This window comes from Choloepus didactylus, chromosome 14 (genome assembly GCF_015220235.1).
Source record: "Choloepus didactylus isolate mChoDid1 chromosome 14, mChoDid1.pri, whole genome shotgun sequence".
NCBI lineage: Eukaryota > Metazoa > Chordata > Mammalia > Pilosa > Megalonychidae > Choloepus > Choloepus didactylus.
The window spans coordinates 64,553,963-64,573,255 of NC_051320.1; the positions used below are offsets into that span (position 1 = coordinate 64,553,963).

General features: G+C 34.2%; 1 long non-coding RNA gene across 1 annotated transcript in view; it reads left to right on the plus strand.

Annotated features, from left to right (window-relative positions):
* Positions 1 to 19,293, plus strand: part of LOC119509394 — a 292,236-nt gene that overhangs the window by 32,786 nt on the left and 240,157 nt on the right. Inside the window, exon 2 of the long non-coding RNA XR_005211689.1 lies at positions 86 to 155. This is a non-coding gene — a long non-coding RNA (uncharacterized LOC119509394). The remainder of the gene's footprint in view (positions 1 to 85; positions 156 to 19,293) is intronic.

Genomic DNA, 19,293 nt, shown 5'->3' on the forward strand with positions numbered 1-19,293 from the left:
AAATAGCAAAATATATATGCTGATGTAAGAAAAGTAATAGCAATTGGGAAATACTCATGATGCCAAACAAATGTTTACATTACAGGTGGCACCTAAGAATTAGAGTTGCGCATACAAGCAGGCATTGTGGTTGTCAGTTGTTACAGTTGGCTCTGGTAAGTATCTGACAGTGACCTGGCAGATTTACTGTTGTTGTCTTTACATATATACAGAATTATTTTCAAATATTAGAGAAAATGAAATATGAATATTTGGAAATGACTCATGCCTGCACAAATGCAGTCTTGCTATGAATATTAGAATGAGAGGGGATTTTAAAGAATATATAAGTTAAGTAAAATGTAAAATAGTTGCATACAAAATTGTTTTTTTCACTTGGAGTCATACTGCCAAATATTTCATTATGCTGCATGAGATTTCTCTAAATAATGTTTTCCCATGAGGAAATATTTACTAGGCTAAAAAAATTATAATGGAATATTTTGTGTTTTAATTATATCCTCATTTAGCTCAGAAACTTTAAATTTGTACTTAACTATTAATAAATCTCAAAGTCGATGGACTAGTTTTTGCTTTCAAATTTTAAGAGGGTCATAATTAGAAATAATAAAATGCTACGTTTTCAATTGCATACTTTTCCTTCTACAAGCTTGTAAAAGTATGCCATCTAGAGTTGAAAAAATTTTTAATTATAAGAAGTGCTGGCTGGTTTGATGCCATTTTCAACTACAAAAAGTAGGCATATTGTAATAAAAATCAAGCCAAATATAATATAAATTGTGGAATTTTTCATAAGTATATATTTTCTTTGTACATGTACATTTCTAAAGATTACTGTATATGTAATAGAATATTTTTTGTAATAATTCCTGATTAAGCAATTTACAAATATGCCCATTTGAGTTGGATAACAGTTTTAAAGCCCAATTTAATGACATTGGACTGATATTAATTGTGCCATTAATTAAAATATTTATGGAAATACTTGAGATATTACAAAAAATGAGTCATACACACACACACACAGACACACACACACACACACCCAAGTGCACATTAACCTTGGTGTGGTCAAAGGTGTTTTAATTGTAGAAGATGTAGTCATTGAATAAGTTTTGATGCTGGAGAGATACCTGAACATGCCAGTAGGCAGTTTCTCAAATGCTAATGAAATGTGGACGAAAGGAACTTTTTTATTGTTTCCTTTTGGTCTCATGATTTTTCAGGTGAACAAGAAATATGCCTTTTTCTTTGGAAAAAAACAACTCCTGAAAAGAACTGGTTTTAAAATTTATCCAAAGACTTAAAAATTTTTATTGTTAAGTATCTGTATTGAGAAAATATTGTGTAAAATGTTGAGGCCAACAGGCTTCTTCAACTAGGCAGTGTTAAAAAATATTGGTTATTTCATACTGATTATGACTGGGATAGATTTCATGAAAAAAAAAAGAAGGCAAAACTTTTTTGGATTTAAACCCAAAAGCTATTTGCAAAGGCCAAAAGCCCATATCTTATTTCTGCTTTAAAAAATCTTTTTCTGTTTTTTGTATCTATTGATATGTAATGCTTAGAATTGTTTTTGCCTTGGAGTGTTCAGAATTTGGAACAATTGTGGGCAAGTGATATCTCTTATGAGATGGCCCACAAGGGATCAGATTCTCTAATGATCTTGTGTACTAGTGTCTTGTGTACATCATTTGTACAAACTATGGGAAACATTCCTGGAGAATAGGTATCTTATCTTCAATTTTCTTTCCCCCATGGCATTTGACATGTATTGTTCACACAGTGGATGCTTATGAATATTTGTTCATTTCACATTTTGTTTCCAAGCCAACTGACATTGGTGAAGAGTGTCATTCTATGCTCAGCTTTAACACTCAGATTAGGTTATCAAACTACTAATTAGTTAGCAAAGTGTTTACAGTTGTTGTTTTTAAAAACTGAGTATGGCAACATTTATTTAACGCAAAGCATGACCTCCTCGATAAAATTATGTGTTACAGAAGTTCAGAATGAAAGATTTATAAAATTTTTCAATCCACTATGAATACGAAAGAGAAATTACTCTTTGAATAACAATAAATGCCAGTGTTTACAAAAAACCAAACAAACAAACCCTATTTTTCAGCTACAAGAGATGCAGGCATTTTATTTATAATATAGCCCCAAGATTTAAAATACGCTGTCCAGAATATCTTCCAGTTACTATGGGGATTTCTATTATTCATCAATGTAGGGTTTCCTACTTGGCAGTATTATATATTTATGATGGCATCTGTGTTTGCTGGTTGTTGCATTTGCAGTGGAACTTGTATTTTAGCCAATTGAAGAAGAAGGGGAAAAGAAAGCAAATTAAACTTGATTTCTTGGTAATGTAGCAGTAGCTTCTTCCTTTTTTTTTTTTTCAATTTTATTGAGATATATTCACATACCATGCAGGCAAAAGCGTACAGTTATTCACAGTACCATCATACAGTTGTGCATCTATCACCAAAATCAATTTTTGAACCTTTTCATTACCACACACACAAAAGTAATAAGAATAAAAATTAAAGTGAAAAAGAACAATTAAAGTAAAAAAGATCACTGGGTGTGATTTTTTTTTTTTTTTTTTTTTTTTTTTGCCTCCGTTTTTCTACTCATCCATCCATACACTGGACAAAGGGGAGTGTGATCCACATGGATTTCCCAATCACATTGTCACCCCTCATAAGCTACATTGTTATACAATTGTCTTCAAGATTCAAGGGTCCTGGGTTGCAATTTGATAATTTCAGGTATTTACTGCCAGCAGCAGTAGCTTCTTGTTACTTGCACCCACCTATTTTAAGAACACTGAATGCAACTGCAATTGTGTGCTATAGTTGTTCTACATAACTGATAGTATTAGCAACATAAAAACTTGTGTAATAGTATTAAACTTCAATGATAAAAGCTATATATTATGTCGTCAGTTTATATATGTTTGAAGTGGAATTTTATTTTTTACTTTTTAATTTTTTGGGTTTCTGACTTCACTTAATCTATATTCTATCCCAAGATAAATGGTCAGTTTCTTACATTATCTTCACTTAGTTGTAAAATCATCATCATTTTCAACTTTAAACAATTATCATAACATAATACATCCCAAAGCTCTTATCAGCTGCCAATTATTCATCCCTAGTATTAGTGTAGAGTTGGTAAGATATTCCTATTAAAATAGTCTTTAATACATAATAGGTAGTTTTTCCATACCACTCTGTTGTTAACCCTCTGCACCAGTGTCATACCTTATAATTGTATCATGCTAACGCTTATTTAGGTCTGTGGTGCTACTATGTGGGTTACATGCCTTTAAACAACCATTGAAGTGGAATTTTAATATGAGAAATTAGCCTGTGTAAAATAATGCTTAATTTTTTTTTGGTCTAAAAAATCATCATCATCATAAAAAATGTGATGTAAGCTTTCATTTAGTTCTTAAGGGCCCTAGGATTTTCATAATGGTAAATGAGCATTGGCTTCAACTTTGTCACCAGCTGCATTAGCCCCTAACAAGGGACTCAGCCTGTCCTTTGAAACTTTGAAGCCAGGCATTGACTTCTCCTCTCTAGAAATGAAAGTTCTAGATGCTTCTTCCAATAGAAGGCTGTTTCATCTACATTGAAAATCTATTGTTTAATGTAGCCACATTCATCAATTATCTCAGCTAGGTCTTCTGGATAATTTGCTGCAGCTTCTACTTATGAATTTGCTGCTGCACCTTGCACTTTTACATTATGGAGATGGCTTCTTTCCTTAAGCCTCATGAACCAACGTCTGCTAGCTTTGAACTTTTCTTCTGCAGCTTCCTCATCTCTCTCAGCCTTCATAGAATTGAACAGAGGTAGGGCCTTTCTATGGATTAGGCTTTGGCTTAAAGGAATATTGTGACTGGTTTGATCTTCTATCCAAACCACTAAAACTTTCTCCATATCAGCAATAAGGCTGTTTCAGTTTCTTATGATTCATGTGTTCACTGTAGTAGCACTTTTAATTTCCTTCAAGAACTTTTCCTTTGCATTCACAACTTGGCTGTTTGGTAGAAGAAGCCTAGCTTTTGGCCCCTCTTGGATTTTGACATGCTTTCTTCACTAAGGTAAATCATTTCTAGCTTTTGATTTAAGCGCAAGACATGCAACTCTTCGTGTGACTCTTCCTTTCACTTGAACACTTAGAGGCCATTGTAGAGTTATTAATTGGGTTAATTTCAATATTGTGTCTCAGGGAAAAGGGAGGGCCAAGGAGAGGGAGGGAAATGTGGGAAAGACCAGTTGGGGGAAGAGTCTTAATACACAAAATTTATTGATTAAGTTAACAATGTTCATATGGGTGCAGTTTATGACACTCCCTCCCCCCAAATCACAATAGTAATACCTCACCATAACAGACATAATAACAATGAAAAAGATAGAAATATTGTGAGAATGACCAAAATGTGACACACAGACATGAAGTGAGCACATGCTATTGGAAAAATTGCACTGATAGACTTGCTTGATGCAGGGTTGCCACAGACCTTCAATTTGTAAAAAATGCAATATCTGCAAGTGCAATAAAACAAGGTTTGCCTGTAAAATGGTGCAGCTGCTGTGGAAAACAATGTGGTGGTTCCTCAGAAAGTTAAGTATAGAATTACCTTATGACTCAGCAGTCCCACTCTAGGTATGTACCCAAAAGATTTGAAAGCAGGCACTTGAACAGATATTTGCACACCAATATTCATAGTACCGTTATTCACAATTGCCAAAAGGTGGAAGCAACCCAAATGTCCATCAACAGATGAAAGGATAAACAAAATGTAGTATATACAGTAGAATATTATTCAGTCAGAAAACAGAATGAAGTTCCGATACATGCAAAAACATGGAGGAAACTTGACACCATGTTGAGTAAAATAAGCCATACAACAAGACAAATATTTTTTTAATCTTTCTTGTATGAGATACCTAGAATAAGCAAATTCAGAGAGACAGAAAGTAAATTACAGCTTACCTGGGGCAAGGGGGTGAGGGGAAGGAGGTGTTATTGTTTAATGGGTGCAGAGCTTCTGTTTGAGGTGTTGAAAATATTTGGGTAATGGGTGTTGGTGATGGTAGCACAATATTGTGAATGTAGTTGATGCCACTAAATTGTCACTTAAAAGTGGTTAAAATGGGAAATTTTGAAAACTAGGCAATTATATACTGTAAATATTAAAACCTTATTAGAATATATGGGTGGCAATTATTTTTTCCTATTTTGTAGCTTATGTAGGTCATCTTTTGCACTTTCTTGATAATGTCCTTTGATGTACAAAAGGTCTTAATTTTGATGAAGTCCAGTTAATTTTTCTTTTGTTGCTCAAGCTTTTGGTGTCATATCTAAGAAATCACTATCAAATCCCAGGTTATGAAGATTTCCTCCTATATTTTCTTCTAAGACTTTATGAAAAAATATCAGTGTTTCCTATTTTGGCTTTGTCACTTTACCCAGATTTGATAAAAAGATGATTCATGAAAATTCTACTTGTGAACATTCAAATTTTACTTGATTTAGAATATTATCATATAAATTAGACTGAGTAAAGATAGAAAACAAAGAACATCAATTTACAGAACATCTGTAAATGACAACAATATATTACAAACTTAATAAATAGTTTCATTTAGTTTTAATTTCTGATGTAACACTTAAAACATTGCTATGGCTCAAAATAAGTTAGTGAATATGGGTATCAAAGAAGTGACTAATATTATTAGCATTGTAAGATAGCCTTTAACTGAAATATCGTTTGGAAAATTACAAGCTGATTATGGCAGGGTCTTGCTTTTGAGAAAGAATAAAAGAAGTAAATATTTTCCCATGTAAATTATCTTTTTCATATCAGACCTTCATTTCTAAAAAGCAAATGATAAAACAGGATCTGAACTTTATAGAGTAGGAATAGGACTTATTGCTCCCTTTCCAATTTAAATATGGATATGTATATTTTTGAAACTTTATAGTGGTTTCCTTTTGCATTAAAAATTCAGTTAGTCCAATCTAAAGCAACTAAGCACACCACAAGGAATTTGAAACAAACAAATATCTTTTAGCACCTGAGTTACACTACCTGTTAAAAAATACTTAGCTTCTACTCTATCATAGACAAAAGCCTCATATTTTCCTCTCAAAAGTAGCAGGGCAGGAACATTTTGTAGGTTAGGATGCATAGTAAACAAAGTACAGGTAAAAAAAATTATTAACCATCTTCTTTCCCATATGGCAAAATAAAATATATTGTTCTTTAACAGAAATAATATTGGTTATAGAAAACATTTTATACCACGAAGTCTGTATTTTTAATAATTTTAATTCCCAAACAACAGAGCTATTAGAAGGAAAAGAATTCAAAAGTAATTAAAATCCTTTGGACCTGATGTAAGAGGTAGAATCTGATTTGTACCTATGGTGAAAGATGACCTCCGTAACTTACTAAGAGTTTTAAGCATCACTGATATTTTCCTCTTCCTAAATCACTAAACACATATCTGATTTTCTATGGTGTTTGCTGAATTCTTAGGATTATTCAGTTTCCCTTTAATCAAGTGAAAACATTATAAATCCAGTTTCTTCTTTGACTTGAGTCAGCAACTAGATCTTGCATCTTTAAAGCTGAAAGTCCTGTTCTCTTGCCATTTGCTTGCCTGGCAGTTTTGTGCTCAGTATTATTTAGTTAGAAGAATGTTTAATATTGTGGCTGATTTGGATTGCATGAAATAAGATAGTCAGCTGTTGGAAGCCAACCCAGGCCACACATATTTAATACTTAAATGCTGAACCTGCATGGCACATCTAGATGTTTTAGAAGTTGCCAAACAGGAGTCACACCATGCGTGCAGCAGAATGGGTGTTGTCTAAAATGGCCTAAGCTTTCCAAATTTCCTGGCTTTTTCCCTCTTTTTGGATTACACTATAATAATTTCCTTCAACGTCGAAGTCTGGTTAGCTCTTATGATTTCTTTTCTTATGATTAAGGGAGAAAAATTGATTCAGAAGAAAGCAAACGCCATGGCCCAATCCAAAATTTGTCCTAAAGATAAAGCTCAGTGACACTAAAATGTCCATGTCTGTGTTTGTGTGAGTCTATAGTGAGAAAAATAACAGGATTTAACTATGTTCAGAAAGTAGAAAAATTGGAATACATTTAAGGCAGAATCTGTCGATCTCTCTAATCTTTTATGTTCAGGCTGAGTTCTTCCTTCAGTTTCTACTTTATTTATTTAACATCCATGAATTTACTAGTTTGTGTAATTTCAACTTTACTTTAAATGTATAGTAGAAGTAATAAGTTTTCCTCAGTACAGTCAACATAAATGCATTTTCCTTTGCTTAGGCACTTAATCTGGGCAGTTAGTTTATGGTTGTATTGATTGAGCTTAAAGATTGTTTGTTAATTCCACACTACTATTTTATCTATCCCAAAATATAAGAACCAAAAGACATTTTATTAGCTAGCTAGCTAAAGAACAAACCATTTTTCTGACAGAAGATTTTAGACTAGAAATGCAAATTACTATTTTACTTTGGATTTTAAAAATTTGCCAGTTATCCTTTCTGAATATAGGGCCTTTACTTAGTAATCTTTGAAGTCTGAAAATTAAAAAAAAAATCTTGAATTTTTTTACTATAATCTGTATCGGCTAAAATCATCCTTACTTTTTTTTTTTTTTTACTATATCTTCTATATCTACTAAAAACATCCTTACTTTGCACAAAAATAAACATTCTCCATATGCCTGTTGGTACAGCTATTACCAAACCCATGGTGAAGTACTGCTGCTTTCTTTCACACTTAATTTTTTTTTATTTTGATGTAATTACATAATTACAGAAAAGTTGCAAGAAAAACACAAAGAATTCCTGTATATTCTCACCTGATTCCAAAGTATGAACTTTTACCATGTTTAGTTTTCCTTTATTGTCTCTTTCTCTACATACACATAGAGTTGTATGACAAGTTCAAGGAGAGAGTTCTGAAAGCTGCAAGAGAAATGCAACATGTAATATACAGGGTGAGTCCCAACCAGATCAAGTGCTCACTTCTCATCAGAAACCATAGCGGCAAGAAGGCAGTGGGACAAAATATTTAAAGTGCTTAAAGAGTATATTTGCTAAAAAATAATTTTAAACCTGGCAAGATGGTCTTTCAAAAGTGAGGGAGAAATTAAGACATTTCCAGATAAACAAAAGCTGAGGGAGTTCATCACCATTAGACCTGCCCTGCAAGCAAAACCAGAGACAGTTCTTCAGATTGAAAGGAAAGGTCACTAGACAAAACATCAAAGCAGCATAAAGAAATAAACAGCTGTGGTAAATGTAACCCTATGGTTATTGCAAATGCCGGTACTATTGTATTGTATTTCTAAGTATGTAACTACTTTTACTTCTTACAGGTTCTGAAATATAAATGCACAAAAGTAATGATAAATCTATGGTTTTGGACAAAGTATGAAAATATAATTTGTAACAAGTTACAACAAAAAGTTGGGGAAATAGAGTGTATATGAAGATCATATGTGTGCACTGTTTAGGTTAAGTTGGTATAAAATCAAACATTATAGATTTAGGGTCATAAATTTAAGCCCCATGGTAATCACAAAGAAAATCTATGAAAAATATATACTGAAAGAAATAAGAAGGGACTCAAAATGATACTGTACAAAAAATCAAATAAATATGAAAGTTGGCATTACAGAGAATTGATAGACAAAATAGGTATAAGATTTCCAAAGACCAAATAACAAAATGGCAGAAGATAGTTCTGCATTATCAGTAGTTACTTTAAATGTAAATGGTTAAATTTTCCATTCAAAAGGCAGAGATTGACAAAATGGATAAAAAAAAATGACTGAACTATAAGTTGTATACAGGAGACTCACTTAAATTAAAAGACACAAGTAGGTTGAAATAGAAAGGATGGAAAAAATATACCATGTAAATAGTAACCGAAAGGGAGCTGGCATAGCTATATTAGTATCAGATAAAATAGAGTTTAAGTCAAAAATTCTCAAGAAGGACAAAGAAGGTCATCATAAACTGATAAAGATATTAATTAAACAAAAAGCATAATACTTATCAATATATTTGTACTTAGCAGAGCCCCAAAATGTATGATATGAATAGTCACAGATTTGAAGGGAGAGATAGTTGGTTCTACATCAATATGAGACTTCAATATGCCACTTTCAATAATGGATAGAACATATAGACACTTGACCAATAAAGAAATAGAAGATGTGAACAATACTTTAAATCAACTAGAGCTAACAGATACATACAGAACAATTCACCTGGCAGCAACAGCATACACATGAATCATTTTCCAGTATAGACCATACGTTAGGTCACAAAACAAGTCTCAATAGATTGAAAATATTGAAATCATACAATGCATCTTCTCTGACCACAACATAATGAAACCAGAAGTCAGTAACAGAGGGAGAATAGGAAAATTCACAAATATGTGGAAATTAAAAAATGTACTCTTAAACAACCAATGGGTAAAATAAGAAATCATAAGAGAATTTAGGAAATATCCTCAGGCATACAAAAATGAATACACAACATGCCCAAACTCCTGGAATGCAGTCAAGGCAGTGCTGAGAGGAAAATTTTTACCTCTCATCTCCAGCACCCTTTCTTAAAACAAACAAACAAAAACTTAGAAAAATGCACATCTAACATCAATGGCGAAAGACTGAAAATTTTCTTTCTAGGATCAGGAGCAAGGCAAGGCCAGGATGCTCACTGTCACCACTGTTACTGAACACTGTACTGGAAGTTCTAATCAAAGCAATTAGGAAAGAAAAAGAAATAAAAGGCATCTTAATTGGAAAGGGAGAAATAAAACTTTCCCTCTTTGCAGATGACATGATCTTATATATAGAAAGTCCCAAAAACTCAAACAAAGCTACTGGATCTAATAAATGAATTCAGCAAAGTGGCAGGGTACAAGATTAATACACAAAATCAGCAGTGTTTCTATACACTAGTAATGACAAAATGGATAATATCTGAAGAAGAAATTAAGAAATAAACTCCATTTACAATAGCAGCCAAAATTATACTCAGAGAAATACAAAATATTGCTAAAAGAAATCAAAGAAGTCCTAAAGAAATGGAAGGATATTCCGAGTTCATCAATTAGAAGATAAATATTGTTAAGATGTCAATTCTACCCAAAGTGATTTACAGACTCAACACAATCCCAGTTAAAATTCCAACAGCCTTCTTTGCAGAAATGGAAAAGCAAGTTATCAAATTTATAAGGGGCCTCTAATAGTCAAAACCAGCTTGAAAATGAACGAAATTGGAGGACTCACACTTCCCGATTTTAGAACCTATTACAAAGCTACGGTAATGTACAACATTTTACTGGCTAAAGAACAGGCATATAGACCAACAGAGTTGAATTGAAAACTCAGAAATAAACCTTCACATCTATTTCCAATTGGCTTTTTAAATTTTTTTTTTAATTTTTTTAAAAATTCAGTTTTATTGAGCTATATTCACATACCATACAATTATCCACAGTGTACAATCAACTAACTGTTCACAGTACTATCATATAGTTGTGCATTCATCATCCCAATCAATTTTGCACATTTTCCTTACTCCAAAGAGAATAAAAATAAGAAAAAAAAAAGTAAAAAAGAACACCCAAAGCATTCCATCCCCCCCATCCCACCCTATTTTTCATATAGTTTTTGTCCCCTTTTTTCTACGCATCTGTCCATATACTGGATAAAGGGAGTGTGAGCCATAAGGTTTTCACAATCACACAGTCACACAGTATAAGCTACATAGTTATGCAATTGTCTTCAAGAATCAAGGCTACTGGATTGCATTTCCACAGTTTCAGGTATTTCCCTCAAGCTATTCTAGTACACTAAGAACTAAAAAGGGTATCTATATAGTGGGTAAGAATGCCCTCCAGAGTGACCTCTCAACTCCATTTGAAATCTCTCAGCCACTGAAACTTTATATTGTTTCATTTTGCTTCCCTCTTTTGGCCAAGAAGATTTTCTCAATCCCACGATGCCAGGTCCGGGCTCATCCCTGGTGTCGTGTCCCATGTTGCCAGGGAGATTTACACCCCTGGGAGACAAGTCCCATGTACGGGGGAGGGAAGCATGTCCACCTGCCAAGTGAGCTTAGAGAGAGAGAGAGAGAAAGAGAGAGAGAGAGAGAGGCCACATCTGAGCAACAAAGAGGTTCTCTGGGGGAAACTCTTAGGCACAATTAAAAGTAGGCTTAGCCTCTCCTTTGCAGTAACAAGCTCATAATGGCAAGACCCAAGATGGAGGGCTCTGCCTACTCAATTGTTAGTCCTCAATGTTTCTGAGAATATCATTAATAACCCACCACTTGGCTTTTGACAAGGGTGCCAAGTCCAGTGAATGGGGAAAGAATATTTTCTTCAACAAATGTTGCTGGGAAAATTGGATATCCATGTGCTAAGGAATGCTCAGGAATGCTAAGGAATGCAATTGGACTCCTACTTCACACCATACCCAAGGATTAACTCAAAATGAATTAGCAACCTAAATATAAGAACCAGAACTATAAAACTCCTAGAAGAAATCATAAAGAACTATCTTCAGGGCCTTGTGTCAGGCAATGGTTTCTTAGACTTCACACGAAAAGCATGAGTAACAACAACAAAATAGACAAATGGGACTTCATCAAAATTAAAACCTTTGTACATCAAAGGACTTCATCACAGAAATAAAAAGACAAACTACAGAATGGGAGGTCATATTTGGAAACCACATATTCAATAAGAGTTAATATTCAGAATATATAAAGAAATCCTAAAATGCAACAATAAAAAGAAAACAACCCAATAAAAATTGGGCAAAAGACAGCAATAGACATTTATCCAGAGAAGACATACAAATGACCAAAAGGCACATGAAAATATCCTCAACATCATAAGCCATTAAGGAAATGCAAATCAAAACCACGAGATTTCATTTCACACTCACCAGTATAGCTACTGTTAATAAAACAAAATGACAAGTGTTGGAGAGGATGTGGAGAAAAAGGAACACTCTTCATTGTTGGTGGGAATGTAAAAGGGTGCAGCTGCTGTGAAAAATAGGTTGGCAGTTCCTTAGAAAGTTAAGTAAAGAGTTACCATAATATCTAACAATTCCACTGTGGTATATACCTGAAAAAATTGAAAGCAGGAATTTGAACAGATATTTGCACACAGATGTTCACAGCACCATTGTTCACAATCACCAAAAATGGGAGCAATCCTAGTATCCTTCAACAGATAAATGGGGAAACAAAATGTGTTATATATATGCAATGGAATATTATTCAGCCATAAAAAGGAATGAAGTTCTAATACACGAGACAACATGGATGAATCCTGAAGACACCATATTGAGTGAAATAAGCCAGATACAGAATAAAAATATTTTATGATCTCATGTGTATGAAATAATTAAAATGTGAAAATTCATAGAATTAGAAATTAGAATTCAGGTTACCAGCATCCTGGGTGGGGGTAGGAAATGGGGAGTTAATGCTTAATTGGTACAGCAATTCTGAATGGGTGATGGAAAAGTTCTGGTAATGGATGGTGGTAATGGTAGCACAACATTGTCAATATAACTAACAACACTGAAATATATACTTGAATGTGGCTAAAGGAGGAAGTTTTAGATTGTATACATGATACCAGAATAAACCTTAAAAAAAAAACCAAAACCATAGGACTGTACAATACAAACATTGAACTCTAATGTAGACTGTGGACTAGAGTTGATAGTATAATTACAATAATATTGTTTCATTAATTGTAACAAAGTTACCATGCTAATGCAAGTATTAATAATAGGAAAAACCCTCCATTATCCACATTTCTTAATTTCTCTATCGTATTTTCAGCCCAGTAACTCAGTCTAGAACCCTCTGAATTGCCTTAACATCCCTCTGAATTGCCCTGAACATCCCTCTTTCCACATCTATATCCAGTTAACCTCCAAATGTTTGTATTTCTATTTCTGAACTGTATTCAAATTGACCCATTTCTTTTTGGCCAGATTGATATGACCATAGTTCATATGTTCATTGTATCTCCTTTAGTCTAAGGGAATAGAGATCCAAATGATTTCCTCCCTCCTTTCTTAAATCTTTCTTTTCACAATACCAACAGTTTTCCTAACATACACAGACTTGCTTGTTATTCTTCTACTCAAATTCACTATGTTCTATAGAGCATGGCTACTCATTTTTCATTTTTATCAAATTATGCATATGTATTGTTTAAGGAGTCAAATAGTTCTATGTTCTCCTACTTTTTCATCCTTTTAATTTATGTCCATTTTAACACTTTTCATTCACACTGATACCTTTATTTAACATACTTGTATAGTTGCTTCTTGATTTTTCAGTTTTAAGCAGTATGTATTCACTTTCCATTATGGGAGGTGAGGATTTAGCTCTCTGTCTTCCCACCACATATAAATATGCTTCCCACATTCCCATCTTTTCAATTTAACATTGTAATTTTGATCACATTACTAGTCAGTGTTTTATATCGTTATGCTGTCACACCTGCTACAAATATTAAATTGTATTGCTTTTACTTTTCCTGAACAATATTTTGTGTTCCTTTGTTTTGTTTTTTAACTTGGTTATTTATACAATTTTACTAATTCAACCCCAAACTCTTCCCAGTTACTCAATTCTCATTTCAAAACTTTTAGACTCACCATGCATTCTATCAATTCCATCATCATGAAGGCATCTCTCCCAAAGCATAAATTCCTAACATAGTATCTTGCATATGGTGGGTTATCAATAAATGTTTATTGGTGAATTACCAACTGAGTTGCATATGAAATATCTACAGTTTATTTTTTCTGAGAAGAACTAAAGTTTCCTAGGTCATTTCATATTTTGCACTGTTCAAGTAAACTTCAATTCCCTAATCTGCAGAATGAGTATAAGAATTCCTATGTCTAAGGTTTTGTGATAATTGTAAACAGCACCTGACACAAATTAAGCTCTTAATGGGTGGTAAGTACTGATTGAAAGTAATGGCTGTAATCTACTACTACTACCACCACCACTTGTGTTCTTATCATGAATTTCCTTAGGGATTTCCAGTACGTCTCATCAGAAGAAACATCTGGAGAAAGATTTTCATTCTATATTTCAAAATCTTTCATGAGCATTCCTTTGTCTATTTTTCTTGCCATACTATTTGAAGGGTTTGGGATACATTTACTCTTTAAATATTCTGCTTCTGGGACAACGTAAGTCCTATTTCCTTGGTTTCAATTGAACTTCATAGCAAAGCACATAACGACATGACTTAATATTTGTCTTTATTTAAATATTTCATGTTTATTATTCCCGTATCTTCAAAGAGTTTTAAAATTCCATCAGAAATAATTACTTCCCATATGGGCCAGTTTGGATGTATTATTTCCCCCAAAATGTCATGTTCTTTAATTCAGTCTTGTGGGGGCAGACGTGTTAGTGTTGGTTGGGTTGGAATCTTTGGATTAAGTTTTTTCCACGGAGATGTGATCCACTCAACTGTAGGTGATAACTCTGACTGAATTATTTCCATGGAGGTGTGGCCCCACCCATTCAGGGTGGGTCTTGATTGATTTACTGGAGTACTTTAAAAAGAGCCATGCAGTCAGTCCCAAATGCTTGCTGCAGCTTAGAGAGACATTTTGAAGATGGCTGCTGAAAGCAGACTTTTGCTGACGCTAATGTTTAGACATGGCTTGGAGATGCAGACAGAAGGACTTTAGCTAAGAGATGAAAACCAGAATTTGCCTCAGGATAAATTAAGAGAACACCTCCAGATGCTTAGAGAGAAACGTCCTGGGAGAAAGTCATTTTTTAACCCCGGAGCAGATGCCAGCCACGTGCCTTCCCAGTTAACAGGTTTTCCGGACGTCATCAGCCATCCTTCAGTGAAGGTACCCTTTTGTTGGTGCCTTAGTTTGGACACTTTTATGGCCTTAGGACTGTAACTTGTAACTAAATAAACCTGCTTTATAAAAGCCAATCCATTTCTGGTATTTTGCATATTGGCACCATTGGCAAACCGGAACACCATCTTTTGCATTTTTCTGAATATTTTTATAATATGCAGCATTGTGGATTAATTCAGAACCATGAATGATGCTTAAATGATGTTGTATTAATTGGTCTAAGTTTCAGGTGAAAAAGTAAGAGAAAAAGAATCTTAATCTCATAGTGATGCCTAACATTTCTGGAGATATACAGACTTTCTTTTTAAATATTCCATGACTGATTATGCTACCTTCCTACCCATTTCTTCACCCCTCCTCATGTTTTCTCTAAGAAACCTTTTAAAATTTTCTTTTATAGTTTTTTTAATTGGTTTTTGGAAGTGATGTATTAAAGTAGGTTGACTAAGAGGTGCCAGAAAAGAATTCTGCAGCTAGCAAAGGGAAAACTCTAACAGAAGATACGTCAACAACTCTGAATGAGGCTTTTCTTATCACTAATGCCACCTGACATAGAGGGATTTCTGATGGATAATTTAAAATTTTTATTTTCTTGATATTTACAGAAGGCATTTGAAGCTATTAGACTAAAGATGTTTCTATTGTTTTATTAGACTTTCTGGAACTTTCAGGTGAAAGATGACCATCATTACACATCGAGTCAAATTCAACCTCTCCCTTCTAGTTGAGCTAACTTTTTGTTTGTTTAAATTGCAGATGTGACTGGGAAAATAAGAAATTCTTTTAAATTACTAAACATTGGTATGCATTTTTCAACCTGAAATTATTGTTTTAAATGTAGATTTAAAATTTGTTTCTAATTAAGAAAAATTACCTATCATTCAGCACTGAATTTTCATTAATTCAAAGTGATTTATTTTTAAACCATTAATTGTACCAACTTTCAAGTAAAGAAGGGAGGCATTCTGTCAAAATGTAGACTTTCAACCTGATGTGTGAAAACATCGGAAGAATCTCTGGAACATAATTCTGTCCATAGGCTATGGTTACAAACATCTATTAAATATCCTCAGTGTTCTTTCCGCTAAAAACTTAAATTCAATTTGATCCAATCAAATTCATTATTTTCTCATTATACTTGTATTCCCTTTCTTGATTAATTTATTTATTATTATTATTTTTTTTTTTTTTTGCCAAAGTATAAACTTGGACTCCTTTCTCCTCTACATGGTCAGTAAGCTCTGCAGTTTTCCCTTTGAAATGCCTCTAAAATCTCTCTTCTCCCTTCTCTCTGATTCAGATCTTTGTTAACTCTTAACTATGCTATTAAATTATCCTCCTAACTGTTCCTTTACTCTCTTCCAATCTCTCTTGCCTCCCAAGGAACTTTAGGTATTTTTAATTATTTTGCATTTCTTTTGTAAGTCTAACATTCTTGGAAGGATTTTTAAGGTCCTTTAGCCTCAGTGTTGTTGCTGGTTTAGGGTTAGGTATTGGTGTCAGACAGACTTGGGTGCAAATTCCATCTCCTGTGTTATTTGCTCTGAACAAGTGTCTTAGCTTTGCTAAGACTCTGATTCCCTGGTAATAAAACGGAAATATCAATGATATTTCACATCTCCTAAAATTTTTGTGTAGATTAAATGAGCTATAATCAATCTAAAGTAAGCATTCAATATGTTAGTTTTTATTTTTATTCCCACCATAACAGCTACCTTGCCTTTTATCTAGTGTGCTATGAGTTTTCAGATTCCATCTACTTGCTTATGTTTTCTTTCTTTATCTGATGAACTCCTACTTGTTCTTCAAAAGACCTATTTAAATTTCACCACTTTTGTGAAGATTTCCTTGATTGATTTGATTTAATTAATAACTCTCTCTTCTGAGCATAGTATTGCACATTCATACTAACAATTGGGTTCATAACACTGTATCATATGTATGTATTTGGAAGGCCTCTTTATCCTCATACCTTTGAAATTCATCAAAGGTAGGGATCATATCTAATTCATCCTTGTATCCTCAGTATTTAGCACAATGTTGAATGAAAGGAAATGCAAACATTTTAACTTGTAGCCTGGCTTCAAGCTGGATTCACTTTCAACTAGTTACCTCAAAAATAAACAGCGAAAGTCTTCCTCAAGTTTAATTTTATAAATAGTAAATTGAAAATATAAAATCTCTGTTATTCTTTTAGTGTTTTCCCTTCTGTTTTCCTATATACATGTATTTGCAGGGTTATATTCTAGTGCACATTCAATTTTTTTTTCTGCTGGGTCTTTTAGCATTATGGTTCAAATACTTCATACGGTATTACAGAGTATTTAAACCATTATTTTTAAAGACTACTTAATTCTAAAGGTGAGCATTTCATAATTTATTTATTGTTATATATTTTGGTCTACCCCTCTTCCCTTGCTATTATAAATAATGCTGTAGTAGACAGTTGCATGATAGCTATTTACATATTTTGGATTGATTCCTTGGTAAACATTCCCCAAAGTGAAATTAATGCTTTAATAATGCTTCACTTACATCATATGTCATGCTAGGATTATAATTACGGTTCAAACAGGCCAATAATGAAATTGGAAAATGCTAGGGTGAAGGTTAAGGAAGGAACAGGAGGTAAGCATCTTTCCAATAAAACTGTGTACTCCTTTGAAGAGAGGTACCCAGCTATCTCCTCCTATAAGGAAACAATGTTTATTCATTAAATATTTATTGAACACTTGTTTGTTGAGCACTCTATGTGCTGGGCACCTATAGAAAAACTGTGCCTACCCTCAGAGAGTTTACAGTTGCCATGGCCGAGAGGCAGACTTGAAAACAGGCAACTACAATATGCAGAAATAGGGTCTCCAACAGGCATAAATACATCTGGGCATTAAGGAACACACAGAGAGAGCAAATAAACCCATGTTATTGGTTTCATAGGAATCATTCAGAAAGTCCTGTGCTAGGAACTAGAGACATAGACCTGATATTCAGGGAGCTCCCAGGCTGGTGGAGGAGACTGATGTATATTTAGATAGCTGCAAGAGATTTTAAAAATTCCAAATTAATATCTAGATGAGATAATTTTCAAAGGAAATATCTGGAAATTGGCTTTATGATTCAGAGGACATAGACGAAGTGAAACACTGAGAGCATGTGTGAGGCAGATTTGGGTATAGCAGCTGGTGAATTATTAGGAGGTGAGCAAAAACTAGAGAAGCAGCCAGTTAGCCAAACTCCCTTCTTGGTATTCTGTCTGCAGCCAATTTGGGCAGGTGGGCAGAAGTCCTTATCTTTAAATGAAGACAAGTGTTGATGAGTATATCAGACTGGTCCTTTTGATTTCTAAACCAAGGTTGTGTTTTTGTGACTTAAGCATAGGACATCCTAATTCCAAAATGAGCTCAAAAGAAATAAAAATCAAGGGTGTGGTAGATTGAATGATATACCCCATTTAGCCTGTTCTTAATCTTAACCTGCATTCCTATGGGTGTGAACCCATTGTAAAGAGACTTTCTTGAACAGGTTATTTTAGATAAGCTGCAGCCCAGCAGAATGAGGTTGGGTCTTAATATAGATTCCTGGAGTTCTTTATATGCAGAAGAAATTGAGACATGCTCAGAGAAAGCCATGGGGAGAAGCCGGAAGCCAGAAGCCGGAAGCCGGTGGATCCTGGGAGAGAAGGGAGAGGACCGCGACATGTGACGCGAGGCAGGAATCTGGCAGCCAGCACCAGGACGTTATAGACTTTGGGGGATGTTACAGTGCCCGCGAGTTAAAGTACGAGACAGCCAAACAGAATTTAAAGAGCCTTTATTAGCCAGCTAGCCGGCAGCTGCCGTCTCTCACTCCGCGCAGGTAGTTCAGCAAGCAGCCCCCACCTGTGTGCGCTGGTGCCTTATATAGACAGAAACCTGTGTGCGCTGGTGCCTTATATAGACAGAAACTGTGTCCTAGAAACGCAAGCAAGCAAGCTATTCTAACAGAAGCAGAGTTGGCAGTTAGCTCTTGATCACAAAAAACAATTTCACAAAGAGTTTCACTTGGAGCTGGAGCAGTTATTGATCATAAAAAACAATTTCACAAAAACAATTTCACAAAGAGTTTCACTTGGAACTGGAGCAGCTATTGATTATTAAAGGGTTACAAAGAGTTTCACTTGGACCTGGAGCAGTTATTGTTAAAAGGGTTACGCTTGGCTGATGCGTGCAACTGCAGCTTTGCCTCCCCTAAATGCTAAAGTTTTGCTTCCTTTAACTGGGAAAGGCCCAGTCTCACT